Genomic DNA, 24,408 nt, shown 5'->3' with positions numbered 1-24,408 from the left:
TAAGGGAAGTATGCTCACGATATGATCAAGATTCCAAATGGATGGGGTTTTTTACTAAGTGTGTAGATGGGTGAAGGTTTTGACACTAGGGGTGTAGATGTATTTCAACATGTTGGTGGTGCAAAATGACTATGATGTAGTGGTTAGTGGAGCATTATAAGTTTGCATAAAAGTGGATGATGGATTGTGAGAGGGAAGGACTTTATTTATAGGCTAAGGGGTAGTGAAATGGATGGTTAGGATGCAAGGATGGAAGAATGGTAAGGGAAGGCTAAGATTCTTTCAAAGGGAAGCACATGGATTGTGCTTGTTTGGAGCCAATAGGGGAGTGACACTTTTCACAAGGAGGATGAGTGTGAGGGTATGGGATAATGGTTGGTCAAAGGGAGTAATGAGGGAGGATGAGTGTGTAAGAGGGATGTATGAGACATAAAGAGGGATGTGAGAGTCATTAATGACATGTAAGAGCCATTAATGCTCTTGGATAAGGATGGAAGAGGATAGGGAAGACTTGTTGACTTTGGCTTGGGTTAGCAAGTCTTAACCCTTGCTTAATGTTGTGCACATGTTTAGGAGGGGGGTTAGACTTAGTTTAGAAAGGAGGTTAGGGTGCAAGTGGCTTAGCTTTGATGGGATGAGTTAGTTAGAAGGCTAAGTGAGGTTAGTATAGGTGAATGAGTTGAATTAGGGGTTAGGATAGGCTTTACTGATGTTTTAAGGGTTATGATTATTTAATAAATTATTTATTTAATTAATAAGGGATATGAGATTAAATTAAATAGATTTGGGAATTTTTTTAATTTAATAGAGGAATAGGGATTTAATTAATAAATTGATTTTAGGTTATCATTTGATTTTACCAATTGGGCTATAGTTAATTAAATAAATACATTAACTAGGGGATGATGATTAATTAATTAAATAATAAATATTTAATCAATAATGCCCTAGGAGATGACTAAATATGATTACCTATTTGTGTAATTAGATTTAGGTGTCTACATCTTGTAATATTGAACTCAAAAGAAAAGCTAAAAAGTTAAAGTTCAGGGTTTGGATTTGATTTCTTGAAATCTCATAAGGTTAGGATTAAGGCAATTTTTTTGGAAAACTTAAAATCAATCTAAGATCAATCAAATCTAAGACATATGATCAATCTAAGATCAATCAAATTGGGAGTTTGAATCCCAAATATTCAACATCACTATTTGTAGCCCATGGATCATAGAAACCAACCTCATATGGCCCACCCATATATTTTCACTTTGTTGGTTTACTATATATTTTATATTTTGTAAATTGAAATCAACTTCTAGGCTTCAACTTCAATGTTGAATTATGTAGTGTAATTAACAATTTAAATAAAAAATTCTATTGTTCATGTTATAAACTCATTTTGTTTGATTTTCTCTTTGACTTTTATTTGGAATGAAACCAAAAAAGGCAAGCTTTTTGTCAATGCTTTTGAAATTTTCCTTCTTTTGCAGATTTTTTCTCAAGTTTTTCCCAATTAATTATAGAATGAGATAGCTAACATAAAACTCTTTGGCCTATCTAATTTTCTAAGTTATTCTTGAGAAATTTTTTTGCGACAACAGTGAATAAAAGCACAATCAAGGGATATATAACCTTTTTGCATGTAAATAACATGTAATTTAAAGTCTAGATTATAATATTTAAAAAATATACAGGGGTAAGGAACTTGTTAGAGAAATTTATGACACCATAGGGTGTTGCATCTAGAAGCTTCCCTTGCGATAAATTGTCAAAAAACAACTTAAAAAACTTAATAATCACTGCTCAGCACTCTTGGGGCCAAATGTGACACCTATTTTTTAAAATAACAATGGAATACTTATGGAATGCATGCACCAAAACTACAATATTTTGCATATAAAATTATGTGTTAAGAGTCGTATATTAGACTCAAAAAAATTAGAGCAATTTCAACTAAATTAATTCCAAGTAAAGCAATTCATTTGAACAATTAGGAGGTCCTATACATGTTCTATAATGCCTCACCAAAAAGGCTACCAGATTACAGCTCCAATGAAACTTATATCACAGGAATGACAAGAAAATGCAGTTAATATTAAATCATGATCACAACCTTTAAAGTATAACTTAGGCTAAGTAAAATGATATGCTAGGGATCCATAGAAGAAGTAGGTCATATAATAAATAATTTATGAAAATCCATAGATTTAATCAAAGTTAAGCTATTATTCTCCAAGTGCGATGATAAGGGTTGTATCCCTTGAAAGGGCAATAGATTTAATGAAAGGATGTGACTCCTCTATTGAAGATATAAGAGGGAGGATAGATCAATTAGATAGGCATTCCTCTTTTGTGAATGGTTAACATTGGCAAAGGTTGAGGACTATATACATCAGACCTCTTCTTGGAGCAAAGGCTTAATCAAATCGTACAGTTATAGATATAAATTATATTCAAAATAAAGTAGCCATTTGTGTTTAGAAGAATAATTGGTGTGTGAAATGATTAATTCCATTACTTAATCTCTTATATGAATTATTGATTTAATTATTTGATTAACTTGATAATCCACTAAGGAGTTATAACTCATTATCACCCATTAGATGTAATACAACAATCTTATTAGAAAAGGGCAAGGAAAAAAAATAGGGATGCACGAATACTTGCCTTATCCATTAGGTAGGAACTGATTGAGTTGGTTGTGTGTGGGTCCCCATTGAGTTGGTTTCTTGTAGGCTAAGGGGTCAGATTGAATTAGTTGCTTGTTCAATGCTATTGGGCTTAATTGTCAAGGATAGTCTCTCGACATCCTATGGTGTTTTTCCCTCAAGTTTCTAATATGGTTGAAGCTTTAGTATGCATGCTTACAAATAGAAATATTCATTATGTTTAGTTTAATGATTGATTCTTCTCCTAAATTCAATAACTACTGTGTAATTGTGTGAAAGAATACTCTTGCAAATAAGTTGTGCCTCTAGGTTTGTTATCCTTTGAAGAAAAATTGGTTATATCCATAAAAGGGATGTTATATGTTCCCAAAAAATTTCCATACACCATAAGAAATGTAGTCAACAATTCATGGATATTTCCCTTACAAGAATTTTAGCCTCTTCATTATGCCTTAATTTTTTAGATAACCATAGCATGACTTTTTTTATCAAACTAAATGCATTTTAAATAATTGAAATCAACCAATTGGAGTTTCACACTACTAGAAGTAAATCCCCCAAGATTGGCAGTAAGGACAAAAACTTATTGTTGTGGTGTCCACAACACACGCCCCATTCCTTACTAGGAATGGGGACCCCCTACTTTTTTCAACTCCTAGACTCACAGTTTGAGAGTTGGGAGAAGAAAGTTTTGTTAGAGTTAGAATTTTAGAGTAAAAAAAAATGTAAAAAAAAAAAAAAAAAAAAAAAAAGTTACAATTTTTAAAATTAAAAAATAATAAAAATCAAACTCTGGAAAATTCTGCAGTTGAAAAAAATCTAACTCTGGAAAATTTTGAAGTTAGAAAAAAATCTAACTCTGGAAAATTCTAAAGTTGGAAAAAAACATAACTCTGGAAAATTCTGAAGTTGAAAAAAAATCTAACTCTGGAAAATTCTGAAGTTGAAAAAAATCTAACTTTGGAAAATTCTAAAGTTAAAAAAATACTAACTCTAGAAAATTCTGAAGTTGAAAAGAAAAAAAAACTAACTCTAGAAATTTCTGAAGTTGAAAAAAAAAAACTAACTCTGGAAGATTCTGAAGTTGAAAAAAATTCTAACTCTGGAAAATTGTTACTTAGAAGAATTTTTGGATTTTTGGGTGTTGTCATCAAGGTAAAAAAGGCATCCTCAACTTGTCGAGGTCATAACTTTTGACCTAGAGCTCGAAATGCAGAACCAGTTACATTGTTGGAAAGAAGAATTGAAGATCTAATTTTAGTCCCTAAAATAGGAGCCTTCGACTGCCCAATTTTAGGGACCAATGAAGGTTTTAACTTGAAAATTTGAGCAGAAGACCTCCAAAAAAGCCATTTAGAAATGCTTAGAAAAACTTGTGAAAAAATATGAAAAAGTTTCAAACATTTGATCATCTAGATCACTTGGTTTCTTGCCGGGAAGGATAGGGCACTTGGAGAGAAGGAAAAGGTAGAAGATATAGAGGTTGGACACATGAAGCAGAACAGGTTCCTCATCTTATGTAGCTATTAGTGACAAGATTCAATGCAGGTGCCTTGGGATTTTAGATCGAAGAAGTAGGAGTTCAAATTTATGAAAGTGATTGGCTATAAAGAGGGTATAAATCATCAAAAAAAGGAAAAGTGTGTACACAAAAAGTGATCTAAAACCACATTTGAGAAAAACCCATAAACTGTTTTTAAAATTGAGAACTTTGATTTTTTGTCGAATTGAGCTTCCGAGGTGTGCAGGTCCACAGCTCTGCATTTTCATGCAGCTCCACAGGTACGCAGGTCTACATTTTCATGCAGCTTCATAATTCAGAGGTGCGCCAATAGTTAACTGCCAGTTCCAAAAATAGAACTTTCCATGCATCGGGAGTGCATTCCGACGACAGTTTAACTTTGACACACACTTAGTGAAGGACCAACTTCTATTTTTTGTGTCTCCATACACTTCCACTTCAACTGATGGTTGCCTCCTACTTTCTCTCTCATGCTTTTATTATTTTTGACATGTAAAGGGCTCACACATCCAATTAATGAATAAAATATGGATGGAGTCCCTCTAAGCACCAGTTAGATTGTCAGTTTGTATATATTTAAATTGTTTTAATGTTTTAAAAGTATTTTATTGCATCAAGATATCTCTCTCTCAACACAAATTGAGGAGATGATTTCTTATAAATACCCCATTGTAAAATGTAACAAGGGCCACCATTATCATGCAATAAAGTTATGCTTTTGGTGCTAGCATTCAGAGTGTAGTTATTCTTGCCCGAATGTGTCATTATTTTGTGGATTTTATTCATGAGATTGTGATTGAGCCAAAGGTTTATTGTGTTATTTTTGGATGTAGGATCTTTTAGTTATGGTGTTTGCTACAGATATATGAATTCCACTAATGTAACGAGCTTGAGAAGAGATCACCCGATTGTGTCTACATAGCTTTTTGTCTTGCATGAGCACACTTTTCGTGGCCTTGTGATTTGATGAAGAGTGAAACTTCATTCGATTTGTTAAATTTTCTCACCAACGATTGCATCAGTGGATTCTAGGAAGTGCTACTCCTATTTTCATTGGTTTCCTACCGATTTCTTCGAAGGTTTAACTCGTAGCATGTTGTGTTCTGTGGCTTATGTCCATTTAGGAATTTCAATTCCAAAGTCATTTGATTTCATGTTATTTGCTTTTAGTTTTGTTATTTGTTTTGCTAACCTTTTGTTAGAATAGGACCTCATAGTAGATACATTGTTAGAGTTGAATTCATTAAAAAATAGAAAAATAGAAAAATATTGTTCTTTTGGTGTGATATTTTGAGATAGCAAACAAATTTTTCTTCAATTCCAAGATAAAAGACTTTTTTTAGAACCATCAAAGGCCTCCTTGTGAACACTCACATTTATCTTCTACTGAGCGAATTTTGGTACGTCACAAGACAAATACTAAACCTTGGAGTGGATCCTTAAAAAGATTTTCTTTTCAAGAGAGGAATTACACTATGGATTCTTGCCATTGAGCTCGTGCAAAATGAACACCCAACACTTATTAACATAATGTATCATGCCTCTACTATAAGTTTAGAAATTGCCACCACTTGTATTGGTAGCCAGAACCAACACAAATCAATTATCTTCAAAAGCAACCCCAATTGACACAAATTTTGTGTCTGTTGGTGTAAATAAGTATTTGATTATTACACTTACTTAAGTTTACTTAGGTTTATGCATTATTTAATTATCTTGCATTATTTTATTATTTTTATTTGTGAGACACTTAGGAGTTTGTGCACTCTTGTGAGATTTCATGATGACATCACAAGGGTTCGCACCTCTTTTAAGCACATGGTATCTACAACTCAAGAATCTTCTACACACATGTGACACTTTGTCATTCTTATCCATTCATCTAGAATGTTGGATAGGGTGCTTATTTGTCTTACCTTCTGGTTGTTTCTAGAGACATTCTAGGTGCTTCCCGAGAGACCTTTATATACAGGCACTCCTAGTGTGTTTGAACATCACATTCTGAATAGAGCAATGTATTTGGACATACTCTAATTAATTGATCATATCCATTTTTGGTCTACAGTTGTGCTTGTGTTTGAGTTCTTAGTTCCTGGGTGAATTTTTCCCTTAGGCAAATTTTTACATGGTATTAGAGCAACTTGGAGATTTTCTCATCACATAACCATTCGAGACCACGCTTGCTTCATCACCTCAGCTCGAATCTAGAGTGCTATAGAAATTGGGAGCGTCTAGAGCTAGATCTGACTTTGCCATTATGTCCAGAACGCTGAACCGATGAAAATTGGCTACAAAGCTACCTACCCTAGGCCAAAGTCGATTGTGAGGAAATTTTTTTTTGCAAACTGGCACCCGAAGGACCAATTTGCAGAATTGGTATGATCATTTCAGATCTGTAATTTAATTTTCAGATCTACAATTTTTTCATCTGCATCTCTGCTATTTTTTTAGGATCTGCATTATTTTTTGGAAATTTTTTGGCCATAGGGCCATAGGAGAGATTTTTTGCAAGTGAAGATTAAAGCTTGTTGGTGCAAATATGATATTTGCATCACATTCAGAAGGTCCAAAAACCCCTAGATCAGATTTTGTTTCATCCAAATCAGACATCTGAGGCAAAATCTAGAGCCATTTGTTTTTCGGAGGCACGACGGCGATTTAGAAAAAAAAATAGCACCAGCAATTTTCAAACATCAATATCTTTCTCATACAGACTCCTTTTTGCAAGCAATTATTTTAATTTTGGGGTAGGATTTCGTGATCTACACATTGGTGTAGGTGGTTTGAGATCTCTATTTTTAAATTTTTCTGCAACTCCAAAATCTCAAATTTTGCCACTTAAAATGCTTGGTACAGGTTCATCTGGACTCCAAATTAGGTTTCATTTTTTTTGAAAGTGCATTTTTTTTGTCTACTTTCCAGATCTGCAATCACATTATAGGTTTTATAAATAGAAATACTACTTTCAAAAATAGGCCTTAAATTGGCAAGTGGCTTTCAAGTGCCAACAACATCTTTTTCAGGGGGGTTCTTTGATTTTTTTGGAGGTTTCTTTGATTAGTCCATCATGGAAGAGTTAGATTTGATCTACTTGAACCCAGATAACTATAAGGAATGGAGTCAACTCATGGTCGGGTATCTTTCTCAGCACAATGTATTTCCATATGCACTAGATCTTGAGTATACTATTGATCAAGTTGACCTCCTTATTCCTACTCTTTATCGCTATATGGAATATTAAGTTCTAAAAAAGACATTCAAAATTAACTCATCTGATCCATATGTTTTATGGATGTATCTTTGGGAGCATTATGGAGATCCAACTATTCCTCCATTCCTAGAAGATCTTCTTCCTCTAGTTGCAACTTCTTCCTCTTCAGATGAGATTACACCTCTAGCTCCTGTTGCTCCTACTGATCCTATTTCAGCCATAGATGCTTCAGAATCAGTGCAAGAGGATACTTTATGTCTTCCTACTCTACCTTCATGTGAAGACTTCATTTCAGACATTGCACAGTTGTTTGTGGAGTCTCACATTGAAGATGTGGGAGATATTCTTGATGAAATTTGTCTTCTTTTTGAGGTGGATACTTCATCCTTTGCCACAGTGACAGATTCATGTACTTCAACATTGTAGGGTACTCATGGTCTTCCAGGTGATGATTTCTTGCCAGACATTTTAGCTCTGTTCTTGGAGTCACACATAGTAGATATGGGAGACTTTAATGATGATTTCTCACTTCTCTTTGTTGAGGAGTCTTTTATAGTTGTCGCGAGGGCCCACTCTAACCCTCAACTCCATTTTCTACATGATCAATCCTTCCAAATTGGCGTGATTGTGGATTCTTCTTTACAACATTTGTAGGAGGTCTCTTCATTAGTTGAGAAGACTGTTGGTTTCCTGAGATAGGCTCTACCACACTCCTTGTTCAATCTTCACTTCTCTTCAATAGTTTTGGAGGAAGCCATCATCAGTATTGACATAGGAACTTTTGAACAGGTTTTAGAGATACCACTCATCATTGAGATTCCTTCTCCATCCAGGGGACACATCTCATAGGTACCCTTGCCTTTGTTTCTTCCAAAGGGGAGGAACATCATCCAAAGATCGTGGATCAGCTTCTACAATAGAGCATTTCTCACTAATCAGCACACTACTTTTAAGGGGGGGGGGGGTACCTCGTCTCCTTCTTCTCCTTTTTGGGGGGGACTTTTTCCTCATAGGAGGTTTTGTCCTTCTCCATTCTTTCTTGTATATACATGGATGTATGTCATAATGGGGGGGTCTTGATTACTCCATCCATCCATGCATCCCTTTTTATCTCTCTTTTGGTGGAGGGTTTTTCCCATGAGGTTTTCCCTCTTTCCCCGCTTTATGGGAGATTTCATATCATTATGTACATGGGTACCTAACATGGCCTAGTAGCTAGGACCCATTATGCATCTTCATCCTATTTTGTAAGCTTAAGGGCATTCGCCTAAGTTGCACTTAAGGGGGGGTATTGGTGTAAATAAGTAATTACTTATTACACTTACTTAAGTTTACTTAGGTTTATGCATTATTTAATTATCTTGCATTATTTTTTTTATTTTTATTTGTGAGACACTTAGGAGTTTGTGCACTCTTGTGAGATGTTATGATGACATCACAGGGGTCCAAACCTCTTTTAAGCACATGGTATCTACAACACAGGAATCTTCTACACACATGTGACACTTTGTCATTCTTATCCATTCATCTAGAATGTTGGATAAGGTGCTTAGTTGTCTTATCTTCTGGTTGTTTCTAGAGACATTCTAGGTGCTTCTTGAGAGGCCTTTATATACAGGCACTCCTAGTGTCTGAATAGAGCAATGTATTCAGACATACTTTGATTAATTGATCATATCCATTTTTGGTCTATAGTTGTGCTTGTGTTTGAGTTCTTAGTTCTTGGGTGAATTTTTCCCTTAGGAAAATTCTTACAGTGTCATTCACATACTGAAGATATTGTGATTGCGTATAAGTTTGAAATGCTATCTTTGGATCTAAACTAAGAAAACAATCTAGAATAACTATTTCATCTTTGATATCAAATATATACAGGTGGCAATTTTCCAAAACCCATGGATAGTTTGAAAATTGAGGTTCTGTGCCAGGCACAATATCTTCTCTTGTAGAATTACTGCATACTTGGCCTTTGAATTGATTTACTAACTACTTTGCCAAACAAGTGAAATTCTCATTTTCGGTGAGAACAAGAAGTTTCATGTCTTTCCTAAACTTGTTAACGTTAAACAATAATTCCTCTAAAAAATCTACAGTGAAAAATGAGATTATTGTTAAAAATATTGTATAATAGAACCATCATTGACATATGCTTTTCTTTCTTAATTCTAGTCGAAGATTTTTGCCAAGAAAATATAGGAATTAACCTTATAAAATCAACAAAAATCACATAGCTTTACAAAATTGTTAGACCTCCTTGGTTTAAAGAGATGGATTTCATTGGCTAAAAATATTAGTCAACAACAAGGATAATGTGAGGATCCATTAAGATAGACTTAAATTAGGGGAGTTATATCAACCATAAGATAGGCTTAAATTATTGCAGCTGCAAGCTCAAACTAAATTACATTGATAGAACTCACAAGGTAGCCTAGAACTATTGTAGTTGTAGGTTTCATCTTAGGTACATTAGAAACACCATAAATACACTACTAAGATTCAAAAGATAAGTCTAGTCAACATACACTGTTTATTGTTATATTCAAAAATATTGGTTATCCAACAATGTATTGATTGTTTGTCACTACTAGGTAGTTATAAGTATCAAATGGTTGGAGGTTGGGTTCCTCTTGGCAACTGCCAAGTCTTTTAATAAATTGTGTATCATCAGGGAAGGATGTATGGTGTAGTGGGATGAACTGTACTCCTTGAGCAACCATCTTTGTTCTTCTCTATAATGATTTCATGACAGAATAAAGAAATATTTTACTCCAATATCTAGTATGTGCTATTATCTTTATTATTACATCATGTATTTGATTTATCAAATATAGCACTACATAATAAACATCTGAAATAATCACCATTAATTTATTGAACACAATCATCAAACAATAATCATAATGCACGATGTTGTATTCCTTTGTACTTAATGAGAATAAGTAATTTTTGAAGGTCTCATTTTCTACATTTGGTAGAGTTCAATTTTGTGGTCCCAAAAAGGATTGAGTAAGTATCTACTATCTGTTTATCTAAAGCAACTCAAGTTCCTACAACTTGCATTAGATCTAGATTGCAACAATAACAATGGAATACAATTTTATTCTTCACATCATTTTAAATTTTCTTGCAATTTTGAAATTTAATAATGTGCTCATCTCTTTAAGTGAATCATATTTCCATTGAATTTGATTTGCACTCATTCTAAAATAAACTACAAGGAATAAAAAGATAGTGAAGATTCTCAAGGACTATATAAAGATAACCCCTACCTTCAAAAAGTTACCAAAGGGTTTGTTAGTAGAAACCCTTAGAAATAAAAGATCATGTTAAAGTTCAAGCACTCTAACCATTGAATACACATGTCAAGCAGTAACTCAAAGCATAAGGTACTTGATAATGAAACATGCAATGTATATCACTGAGCTAGGAAATATGGATTTCTTTGCTTTGACCACTTTTGTTGAACTGAATACAGGTGGTATGGCCTAGGCTAATATTCTAGACATCCTAACTGACCTATGCCACATATAACATATTGGAGGCCTTGCCATGAACAATTGGTTATGCATTTTCCTTTGCTTCCTATATATAACTGAATTTAAGAAGGTTTTTCTTTAAGGATTAGACCTTTTAAGTGGTACAGTAGACAAAATCAATATGACATGGATATAGTGGATGAATGCTGTTGGTAACAATTAGCCTGCACCTTCCCAAGGATTTTCAATGGAAAAAGTACAAATTGATCACTTGATTTGAACTACATGTTGAGACAACATTTATAGAAAGCTAGTGATATGAAGGATACTAAAATTCCACTCCTTGGAGGTAGATCAAATTCCATGATTGATTTGTGCTCAGTGTTACATTAAAACTTGGCCTTCCATTCTATGCTTCCATGCTTGGAGCATTGTGGGACTTTGTGAATATCAGGTGTTGGTTATTTTAAAAAATCACAAATCTTGAAGCTAACCTAGGTGCCATGCTAGGGCTATGATAGATAATACTTTATGAATGTGTGCATAGTCAATTTCATAAAAGAGTTTTGAGATATTTAGCCATACAAAATAACCGACTTGATGGTATTAAGTCAAGATATCCATAGCATTACCTTATTACTCATAAGAACATTCAAATTGTTTAAGCACGCCTCATTGAAAAAGATATCACATCCTTTTCTAACACCACACAATGTGAAAGTATTAGCTTTTTAATTTTTAAATACTGATTTAGAAAGACTAAAAATACTTTTTTTTTGTAGATTCTTTTGATAGTGGGAAAAATGATACAAGTTATAGTAATTAGAATGACATTAGATATTCAAGATAGAAATCTTGTTGTGCAAGGAGCTCTAGTGGTAAAGCCCAATGAAAGATTATTTTGATTTGGTTGACCCAAGTTTATTCTCTATCTCATTCATTTTACCTATTTTAGGTTAGACAAGCTTCTTTTTTCTTCTTAAGATTCATTTATTTTATCTTTCACTTGACAAATTCTAATCATTGAATATTCATTTTGCAAAGTGCATTTTGGTTAGCTTTCTTCTTTTGGGAATGGGTAAGAAATAAAAATTATTATCTATATATCCTTGTATATCTACTTTCAGTTGATTTTAAAGCTTGGATTTGTAATTTTTTTCCTATTTGATCAACAAACTAACATTTATTTGCTAAGATTGATGCAATATGAATATGGTCTAAATTCCTACTTCCATGATCAAATAGTGGGCATTGTAATCAAAATAACTTGTGGGTAAGTTTACTTGATGTGTTAAATTTCCCTAGATAGTCACTATGATGGTCTGGTAGTTCCCTAATATGGAAAAAAATGAATTTTTTGGCATAAGAAGAAATGACAAAACATGATCATGAAACAAACACAACATTACAAAATTCTAGTCACTCTTTATAAAGATTTTCCTTTCAATATTACATTTATATCCATATCCACAACATTGCTAACTCAAAATGCATTTTTTTTTCATTAGGGTTACATTTCAAATACTTTGTAGCTATGTAACTCTCCCTCTCTATGCTCTTGTTACATAGGTATGCATTAAGATATAAAGAAACACATTTGATTTATCAATGGCTTGAGACATTATAATTTTACACACCTCCTATGGAAATGACCCTTGTAGGGAATTCTAGGAAATATTGGGTTAGAGTTGTAGGTTTCCAAGGCTAACAATGACTTTAGGAGGCATCGTCCCCTCTAGATTATTGTGAGACAAGTCAAGGAGCTCCAACATCTAACATCCCTCAAAACTAACAGGTATCTCCCCTGATAACTTGTTGATGCTAAGATAAATGAGTAATAGTTGTGGACTATAAATGGTGAAATGTCAAGTTAAGGGGAGATCAACATGAGATTTGAGTGAGTTGTTACTAGATGAAAAAGTAGTTCTTCCTTTGAATGTAGAGTGGGACTACCAAAAAATGATCTCTATTACCCATTTGAGCTTCAGCCTCATCAAAGAATATAATAAATTTTTTTTCTATACTAAACACAGGTTTCTCTAGCTATCTTGCATGCATGTGAAATGTAGAAACATGAAACTAGGGGCAATTGATGGGATCCTGTAAACCCATATATGTAATGATAATGCTACAAACATAGGTGTAGATTACCTAAAGCCTAACTAGAGACCTTGGGAAGGAGTGTGAAAGAATTTGATAAAATACTTAATTCTATAATGAAAGGAAAAATGAAACCCCCCCTTTATCACAAGACAACTCTTTCCAAATTCTATGTACAACTACTAAAATTCATTAAATTATATATACATATTTGGTTGAAACTAAAGTAAAATGAACTGGAACAACCATCATACCCAATCCTACTACAAAATTTACAGAACATCTCCATTCTTCTTCGTGAAAAATAGGCTCCAGAGAAGCAAATCCTTATTGTAGAGTCTATTGGAAATATTCAAGACTATGCTAAGTTACTAAGAGGGGAGGGGTGAATCAATAACTTCTAAAATTTTGACAATTTCAATTCATAATCCAATACTCCAATTATCATATCTGATCTAATTGCATGCATGAGAAATTGAAAACATAAAAGCATCCACAATACTTTGACACAAAGATTTGGTTACCTAGAAACCTTTCAAATAGAAAGTAAAACTAGGGTGGGGATGATACCCAAAAACTTTAGTACTACAACATAAAGTTGGCCTATTAAGGTTTACATTGATCACTTTTGATGATATGCCCTATTAGGAGTAATTAGGACTAATAGGTCCACCTTGTGAGAGGATTTACAAGCATACAATGAAGTATGCACTCAGTAAAGAGATTTTTGAAAGATTGTTAGGTCTACCTTGTTAAAAGATTTTGACTGGATCACCTATTAGGATGAAGCAGTAGTAGATCTCTAATTTGCAACTTAGTTTGCTAAATGAGATTCCTTTGTGTACTGATCACCTTCCTGTGATCTCTGCTACTACTTATGCTATTATGGCCTTTACAATTTGCTCTTCTTCTACTATATTAATAACCTTGCACTTGTGCATTCACATTCACATTACATACATTTCACACTTGGATGTGGTACAATAGATTACATATATATACTAATCCAAATTACATAATTACAAAGTTGGCCATGATACAAGTTAAAAAAAAATAGTACAAAGTCGGCCCACATGTAGACACTCAGGTTCTAAAGATTGACTTGGTGAGGTTCTAATACTTGGCATCCACTATCAATGCTCAACATCATCATGCACTCAGTAGATGTAGAGGCTTGGTCCATACTAATCACTTCTAAGTAGTCTTGAACTTAGTCTGTACTAGTGACTCAATAGATACTGTGCAACTCGAAAAATACCGAATCACTTGTTTACCATGTCTAAACTTAGTAAACACTATCACCTTAAGCTTGTTAACACTAGCTTTGCATCACATGCACTTTGAACTTGATAAGCATTGCATAGCTTGGTAACCACTTGATAAACTTGGCATACTCTAAAATGCATAGTTTATACTGCTAGACTTCACACTAATTGAATCTGCTCAGTAACCGCTGAGATTTTTCCAAAGAACTCGGTAGCAACTAAAATGCTTGGTAAACACTGCTAACTATACAATGATCTTGGTAGAGTATTACAATCTAAATAAGTATATTGTCAATAATAACAAACTTGATTGATATGTCAACAATCTCCCCCTTTGGCATTAGTGACAAAAACACTTATCAGCCAAAACTGAGTATCTTATATTCACCACCACATGATACTAGCTTGGTAGAGTATATTGATTTTTGAGATTTTTCAAAATTGGTTTTGTGAAGTATATAAATATACTATACAACTTCTGCTATATACAACATGTCTATAGGTTCTCCCCCATAGCATATTTCTCCTCATACTATGTGTCTCTCCCCCTTTTTGACAATAATGCCAAAGATTTATTCTAACTTATTTAGATAGAAAAACCAAAATGGGATAAGAATTTAGAATGTACCTTGAGAATGATTGCCAAGGTTTTATCCCAATTTTCTTGTAGGACCTTGCATGTATGAAGTGCAATTTGAACTTCTATAGATAGTTCTATCATATGGTTTGCAATAGAGAAGTTATTATCATAGATTAGAGTTTTTGAATATACAATATATTTTTGAATTGAATCCATGTTTGGAAGGATCATATTCTATATGTCAATCAATGTTGATAAGATCCTTGCTTCTTCTCTTAGCAAATCAGCTTGCATATCTTTAAAAAATCTAATTTTCTTGAAATGTGTAGAGCTTGAACTAGGGTCAAGCTATAGCTACTGAGTACTGGCTTTTAGATCTATATCTATTTTGGAAAAAATGTTCTTTATTTATTTTGTGAACTTGGAGACATCACATAGTTTCCCAAAAAATGATGATACATTTGAACATGATGTCTCAAGATTGACCAAAATTGTAGAAAGCTCTACTTGATAAATTGCAATTTGCTAAGCAATGTGCTCCAAACCTTTATTATCAAATTTCTTTTTAGCCTTTTCAACTAGCTTATCTTGACCATCAGTGTCCTCATTATATTTCTGGACTACTTTTGCTAGTTGATACAAAATAGGTTGAGAAGAATCAATCTTAGTTCCTATTGCCTCGGTCAAAATGTTCTTGGCATCTTCAATTATCTTATATTCCTTATCTCTCTCCTCTATTAATCTTTGCAGTTTATCCATTTCCTAAAGGAGTTCACCAAATGTATGTATTTGGTCTAGAGTAAGCTTGTAAATATCCCAATTGGGGATTACTATTTCCTCATCCAGATCAATATCTTCCTCTATCTCATTTCCTTTGCTCAAAAATTTTGTGCTCAGTTGAACTTTAGGCTCATCTATCCTTACACTTATTTCTTTTTTATCCAGAATGGAAATAATAGTAGACATACTTGGACTTTTGGTAAAAAAATGATACTGTACTAACTGAGGGAATACTTACAGAAATATTTGAAGAGTCCAAAATTGATGAAGTAAAAATTGTAGTACCCAAAACTAAAGTAGTCAAAACTAGTGTGCTTACTGCTGATGTATTCAAAACTAAAGTAGCCAATGAATCTCTAGCTAAGGATGCCAACTCAATTGATGAAGAAGGATTCTATAGCTTGGTAGATGAAGTAGAAGTTACTTTTTTCAATGATGTGCTAAGCTGAGCAAGGTCAAGGAGTGATTGGACATTTGATGTATCACTAGTAGTCACAATCAAACTTGCTGAAGCTGTCCCCATACTTGATGTGGTCAATGGTTTGCTTAGGGAGTGAGGAAGTGGGGCAATGATTGCTTCAACTATCTTGACAGGGTCAGTCTCCTCATCATCTTGCTTATATTCCTTGGTAGCTTCTTGTTGCTTGTATTCTTCATAATCAACTGTGACAAAATGAGTTGATCTTTCATCATCCTCTTCATCCTTGTCTTTGTTGTAATATCATCATCCTTTACTTCAATTGTAAATTCACTTGGCTTATGAAGATGATAGACATTTTTCCAAGAATTTGTTACATTCTTCACAACATGTTCAATATCTTTCATCAAAATTAGACAAGTGTTAAACTTAAGAGTCATCCTATCTTTATTTTTCTTCAGTGACTCTTTCACCTTAGCATATGTCATGCTCAGTAATAGTTGCCTCAAGGTTTTCCCATATATGTCTTTGAAAATTTTCTTGGCATGTTCCCATCTTGGCCTTATTTTCTCCATTAGAGTATTAGGGTTCTGAGAAGAAAGTTGGTTAGGTGAGTACTTTCACTTACCCATTTTGTTCATGACCAAGTCTTCTATTTTCTTTTGCTCTGCCTCAATCCTAGTATCATATGTTAATGCCTTGAAATTTGTTATCCTTTCACCATCTTGTAGTTCCTTTAATTTGTCCTAGAAGGTGGGTGGAGGTCTACTGAATATGATGCCACCTCCTTCTTTGTCATCTTTCTTCCTTGACCTCTTTGTGAAGACTGTACTGGATGACTTTGCTAGCTTGGTGATGATAACCTTTCCCTTCTTCTTCAAAGGTTCTTCTTTTTTGGGTTCTTTCTCATCCTCTACTTCCTCCACATCCTCACCTTTTCCCTTAGTTAATAAGAGAGATGCACTTGATTTGAGCTTTCCTATCCTTCTCTTTCCTTTATTAACTGCCTGTGGGAGCTTTATCTCAAGTTTAATCCTAGCCTTTGCTTCATCATATGTTTCAAAGTAAGAGGCCTTAGGATCAACTGGTTCATTGAAAAGGGCTTCAATTATGTCTTTAGTTTCATCAATAATTACCTCATAGCCAAGAGGTTTCACCCATGTGATTCTAGGCCTTACTACCTAAATGTATACCTTGTCACTATCAACCATGAAACATACATCATCCTTGTAGTCCTCAACTAACTTATTTGAAATTCTAGACCTATTGTTCATTTTCTCCTTGAATGCATTGAAGTAGTTGTCCATGATACTATTGAAGTTTTCACCCATCTTGGTAATGTTCTCATTTATTTGATAGAGCACAAGCACATCCTTTCTCTAGACTACAGTGCCTTTCGAGGGGAAGAACTTTTGCACATAAAAGAATAGGTAGGTCAACAAAGAACCAAACTTATATGGGTTTATCTTAGATATCCTCATGCTTTCCATGTTCTTGTTGAACTATTTCAACAATAGGTCAAAAAGGTCAAATGATAGATTTTTCTTTACCACTTTATATGCCAAATCCACAGCCTCGCACAAAACATTGTTTATGCTCAGGCTCCAATACTCCATTCACACATAACTGACCTAGGGAATCATCCATTTCCAGTGTACCAATTTCTTGAATAGCACATTTAAAATGAGTGCAAATGTCATTGATAAGAAGTACCTTAGGATAAATCTGGGATTGAGCCTTGCTTGCATCTAGGGTTTTAACAACTGCAAAAGTGAGTTTGAAATTTGGCACTTTCCATTTGAATCTACAAGCCAACATGTCAGATCCTCACTTGACCTTGCTACTGCTGGATGCCATTTTCACTTGGTAAATTGAGAGAACTTTTAAGATTTTTTTTTTGGAAATTCACTCAAATCGCTTTGATCGCACTGAAAATTGCTCTTTGCAATAGCACTAAAAAATTCACAGTAAGAAATGAATTTGATTCCATGCCTTTTGATAAAATTTCTCCATGTAATGGTTGGTATGAAGGTGGATGTGTTGACATCATGCTTGATAGACTGTCATCCACTATTCTATATTGATCACTTGGTGACGACTTCACGACTCAATAATAATAGGTTTCTGTATTACTCCTGACCTTTCTTGGTAGAGTCTATGAATTGACCTTACTCAGTAGAGAAGTTAACTTGGTAGACATTAGTACCCATATCACTCTGTGATCCTTTTGTATCTTGTATATGGATTTGGATCTTTGTCACCTTTCAACTAGAACTATTTTGGATGTCATCTTGATAGCTTGGTTCCAATTCTCCCTTGAAAACTTAATTAGAAATGGTAGAGTCACCCAATTTTTGAGTGACTTGACCATCATTGCTTAGACTAGTATCCTTAGTAGACTCAGGAATCCATTACTGTCTCATCTACTTTCAGATGTTTTTAGCTTTTTCCTTCTTTTCATCTTCAATTCTACCAGTATCCATGCAATTCTTGGCAAGATGACCAAGTTTTGTACAAGTGAAACATATTTTGGTGGTATCTCTTTTTCTTATATGATGTTTAACACAATTCATACCAATGTGTACAAATTCTCCATAGTAATGACATCTACACCAGGTATTGTAATCCCAACCAAATATTGCTTTCACAATTTGTTGTGCTGGATTGAATGTCTTGGTTTTACATTCTAATGCCTTGTGTCCATGTTTCTTACATTTGTGAAAATTGCCTTCAAATATTGACTTCTCTTTGCATTCATTAGCCCTATGACCATGTTGATTGCAATTGTAGCATTTTCCATTGAATTTTTCCTTTCCATTTCTCCAACATTTGTTTGATGTATGACCTATCTTACCATAGTGATTGCAAGTAGGTCTTTGATTCTTTTGAGAACCTTGTTTGGAGGATTCGCCTTCTTCTTTGTATCCAATTCCTACTTTCCCCTTTTTGTCTATAGATATTCTTCTCATTCAATTGATTCATGTCTACTTGGGATTTCATCATCCTTTCATTAAGTTTCCTTTTAGAATTTAGATCATTTTGCAATCTTTCATTTTATGATCTCAGGTTCATGATTTCTTCATTTGCATTGGTGAGCTAATTGATGAAGCCAGTCTACTAGAGGGATAGATGTTGAATCTCATTATCTTTTCCTTCCATTTCTACTTTTGTTTTATTTTTCTCTTCCATAATTTCACATAGCCTTGTTGATTGGATTTCTTGTTCTCTTCTTAGTTTCCTCACTTCTTCTTGCAGTTAACCATTCTTCTCTAGGAGTTGTTTGATTGCATCATTTGCTTCATTTGAGCTACTTGAAAGGAAAACATCTTCAATTCTCTCTTCAACATATTGAAGATCATTCATTTGATTTGCAAGTTCCTTTCTTCTTTGTAGGGATTGAGAGAGTTACTCTTTAGTTTTCTTGAGTTGGGCAATGGCCATTTCCAGATCCAACTTTTCACTGTCAATAGATTTTTCAAGTCTAAATATCTCCATATCCTTGATCTTTGCTCGAGGTGTTAAAATTTCTCTTGAGCACTACAAAGATCTAATACCAATTGTTGGAAATATTCAAGACTATGCTAAGTTACTAAGAGGGGAGGGGTGAATCAATAACTTCTAAAGCTTTTAACAATTTCAATTCATAATTTAATAATCCAATTATCATATCTGATCTAATTGCATGCATAAGAAACTAAAAACTTAAAAGCATCCACAATACTTTGACACAAAGATTTGGTAACTCAGAAACATTCCAAATAGAAAGTAAAACTGAGTTGGGGATGATACCCACAAACTTTAGTATTGTAGCATAAAATTGGCCTGTTAAGGCTTACATTGATCACTTCTAATGATATGCCTTATTAGGAGCAATTAGGATTGCTAGGTCCACCTTGTGAGAGGATTTACAAACATACAATGGAGTATGCACTCGGTAAAGAGATTTTTGAAAGATTGTTAGGTCTACCTTGTTAAAGGATTTTGACTAGATCACCTGTTAGGATGAAGCAATAGTAGATCTCTAATCTAAAACTTAGTTTGCTGAATGAGATTCCTTTGTGTATTGATCACTTTTCTGTGATATATATGTCTTTGTTGCTCCTTATGCTGTTATGGCCTTTACAATTCACTCTTCTTCTACTATATTTATAACCTTGCACTTGCGCATTCACATTCACATTACATATATTTCACACTTGGATGTGGTACAACACACTACATATATATACCAATCTAAATTACATAATTACAAAGTCGGCCAAGATACAAGTTAACACAAATATTACAAAGTTAGCCCACATGAAGAAACTCAGATTCTGAAGACTGACTTGGTGAGGTTCTGATAGTTGACATCAACTGTCAATGCTCAGAATCATCATGCACTCGGTAGATGTAGAGACTTAGTCCATACTGATCACTTCTAAGTAGTCTTAAATTCGATCTACACTGGTAACTCAATAGATACTGTGCAACTCAGGAAATATTGAATCACTTGTTTACCATGTCTAAATTTGGTAAACACTATTACCTTAAGCTTGATTAACACTAGCTTCAAATCACATGCACTATGAACTCGGTAAGCATGCATAGCTTGGTAACCACTTGATAAACTCAACATAAACTAAAATACATGGTTTATACTATTGGAGTTCACACCAACTAAATCTGCTTGATAACCACTGAGATTTGTCCAAAGGACTTGGTAGTAATTGAAATGTTTCGTAAACATTACTAGCTATACAATGAGCTCAGTAGAGTCTTACAATCTGAATAAGTGTATTGTCACTAATAACAAACTTGACTGATATGTCAACAGAGTCATCTTTGATGAACCTAATATTTTTAAAACTCTGATCTAAATTTTGAGTAAGTCTCATTTACAATCAACATAGATGTTTATCAAACTAGACATGGCTAAGGCTTGTGACAGAGTGAGGTGGTCCTTCCTGTGGTAGATTCTTAGTGCTTTTGGCTTTGTGGGAGATTGGATCCAATGGGTTCAGAGTTGTGTAACTTCAGTTTCTTTCTTAGTGCTTATTAATGGGAGCCATTTTGAGCTATTTGGGGCTTCTAGGGGGCTTTGTCAAGGAGATCCTCCTTCCCCTTGTTTATTATTTTAGCTGAAGGCTTGGGGAGATGGATTAAACAAAATGTGGAGGGTGGCTTTATTAAAGGTTGGAGATGGGGTGGTACCTTACATCCGTAGATTTATTTGCAATTTGTGGATGATATTGTTTTCATGGGGATGACTACAATGAGCAAGGGCTCTAATATTTGAAGGGTCTTGGATGCTTACCTAGTTGCTTCTAGCCAATAGATTAATGAAGGAAAATCTTCCATCTTCTATTTTAACACTCTGGGCCCCATTCAACAAAGGATTACTCATACTGTGAGATTTCAGATTGGGAATCTCCCATTGACTTATCTTGGCATTCCCATCTTAGTGAGGAGACTTCCCAAGGAGTCTTGGTAGATAATTTTGGATAAGTTTCTAGCAAAGGTTAATCATTGGACTCATTTTTGGTTATCCTTTGCTTGTCGTGTCCAATTGATTAAGTCTATTGTACATGCTTTGCCTATTTATAGATGCATGCTCTAGGTTGCTCCTACGAGGTTTCTAAAGGATCTTGATTCTATAGCAAGACAATTTTTATGGGCTGGCTACTTGGAGTCCTCCAAATGGAGTTTGGTTAGATGGGATGTGGTCTATAGTCTGAAACAGTATGGTGGATTAGGTTTGAGGTAGTCAACTGTGACAAGGGAGGCACTAGCTGCTAAACTATACTAGAGATGGTGTAATGAGCAGGATAAGAACTGAGCCAAGGTTCTCTCCTAGAAGTATCTCCTAGTGATTTCTTAGTTCAAAGTTTCTAGGTACCTCCTTATTGGTAAGGGATTTGTGATATGGGATAATCTTAAGAAAGGGGCTTTGCTGATTAAGGATGGATTATTTTAGATCTGCAAGAGGTAGATAGAGGCCCAATTCTAGTTTGATTCTTGAGATGGTTTTCCTCCCATTATTTCTCAGTATCCAAACTTATTGGTTCTTAGTTAGAGATTCCTGTAGGCAAGATGGTCACAAGTGAGTGACTTTAAGTCCTTTGTCCCTTGTGGTCATATGATGATGGGTAGTTGGAAGTCCCTTGATGATTGGTTAGTTGTAGGTTTGTAGGAGGAATGTGCTATGTTGCAAAGTATCCTCTCCAATAGAAGATGTTGCTCTCTCTAGGAAGATGATGTGCTTGCTTGGTCACCCAATCCTATGGGGATCTATACTGTAGCTTCTGGCTATAATAAGTTATTGTCTTAGAAGTTGGTTGGGCCTAAAATTTAGTGGTGGAAGAAGGTATGGAACAAGTTTTCATGGCCAAAGTGTAACTATTTTGTTTGGATGTTAGCTTGGAATAAGTGTTTGACATGCGATAATATTGAGAAAAGAGGTTTCCTTAGTCCTTCTATTTGTTTTATGTGTGGGGCTAATGAGGAGGATTCTACCCATTTGTTCTTTCATTTCTCTTTTTCTCTACAACTTTGGCATTTCTGGTGGGGTGTTTAGAAAACTCCTTATGTTCATGCTTCCTCCTTGATTGAGTTTTGACAAGGGATAGGTCAGCCCCCTTTTGTGGAAACCTTTCTATAGGAGATGTGGTTTGTGGGGCCTATCTTCTTATTGTGGAAAATCTGGCTAGAATGCAACTGAAGGATTTTTTGAGGAGAACAGAGATTAGTGTAGCAAGTTTGGAAGAGGATATTGGGCATAATTGAAGAGACAGTGGAAGCCACATGTGAAGTGGAATTCCCTTTGGGGAAAAGGGATATAGAGTTGGTGGAGAGAATGGGGATTATAGGGTCTTCCTTGGCTCTAACTAGGATTAAGAGAAGGCATCATGAGAAGAAAAAGATTGATAGAAATGGCAAATGGAAAACTCCTGCTTATGGTGTTTTAAAGATCAATACTAGTGGATCTTCAAAAGGAAATCCTGGTCTGCCTAGCATGGGTGGGATAGATAGGGATTCTCTAGGCTCAGTGATATTCCTCTTTTCGATATATGAAGGAATACAAACTATCAACTTGGTGGAAGGGTTGGCTATCCTGGTAGCTCTTGAGAGAGCTCATGCTTTAGGGTGGCAAAGGATAGTTTGTGAGTCTAATTCTCAATTTTTGATCAATTTTCTTGTTAAATAGAGAGTGGATGATGTTAGCTGGTAGTTTTCTAGGGTTGTGCAACAAATTTTACGGGTTAGTGCTTTGATAGAAATGGTGACTTTTGTCCATATTCCAAGGGAATGGAATAGGGCAGCTGATTGTTTGACAAAATGGGCTTCAAAGCATGATGAGGGATGGAGAATTGAGGAATGGGAGTTGGTTCCACATGAGATCCGTCTTGACTTAATGAATATTCTTGATGAAGATAGGGTTGAGGATGGTGACTGATGATGGTAATGGTTTGATGCTTTTGTTTTTCCTTGGGACCTTAGTCCCTTGCTTTCTTTATAAAGTTGCTTTTTGATCTTCAATAAAGTTTTTACCCCCTTTTTTCAATTTTTTTTATTATTAATGTACATTGCAATGTAAAAAGTGACCTAAGATTATGAATAGTAAAGTATAGAAAAGAAATCAAGAAAACCAATTAAATAAAATTGACAAAAAAAGTACACAATTTTCAAAAACATAAATAAAAATATATTGATTCATATATTATATGATTTCAATTTCAACTATTTCAAAAATAATTGATTGTAAAAAAGAGTTTCTATGAAAATTTTAGTTCTTATTTATTATAATTATTAATGTGTAAAATGAAAACATATTGATTTAGAAATTAACATAAAAATGTAATCAAAGTTATTAGATTTATATTTATAAATTATAAAAATAATATTGTCTTTAAATTAAAAAAAAAAAACTTCCTCAATTTTATAAATATCATTTAAAAGAAAAAGTTAAATAAACTCATTTAAAATTGTTGAAAATTCTAAATTGATTTAAATAATTGAAACAACATATTGAACTGTTATAATTTTATTTTAATATAATTAATAATAATATTTGATTTACCTTGGAAAATATTATCACAATGAAAAATTAAAGCCTTCTCCTCAACTTTTAACCTAATTTTTATTCTTTATATAATACTTTAGTTTGATAGTTATTTGCTTATGTGTTTTGGTGACAACAATCATTGTTTTTATTTTTCATTTCTTTGTAGAATCATAGTTTTGTGTTATGAGATATAGTTGTCATACTCATAAATCAGTACCTTCTCAATATTACTGTACTTTAGTTTGATAGTTATTTGATTTATTATGGTTATTTTATAGGTTTATGGTTATTGATTTATTATGGTTATTTTATAGGTTTTACCAAAAATTTAGATTGATAGTTGAAT

The 24,408-nt window shown here is 34.0% G+C and overlaps 1 pseudogene; it reads right to left on the bottom strand.

Moving 5' to 3' along the window:
* Nucleotides 1-3,200: 3,200 nt before the first annotated feature.
* Nucleotides 3,201-24,408, bottom strand: part of LOC149530647 (putative GPI-anchored protein At3g06035) — a 144,086-nt pseudogene continuing 122,878 nt past the window's right edge.

The sequence above is a fragment of the Cupressus sempervirens genome, chromosome 11, assembly GCF_028749045.1.
Source record: "Cupressus sempervirens isolate cs-2001-9-10 chromosome 11, ASM2874904v1, whole genome shotgun sequence".
Classification (NCBI taxonomy): Eukaryota; Viridiplantae; Streptophyta; class Pinopsida; order Cupressales; family Cupressaceae; genus Cupressus; species Cupressus sempervirens.
Note: the sequence above shows the minus strand (reverse complement) of the source record. Positions and strands in the feature narration are given on the sequence as shown.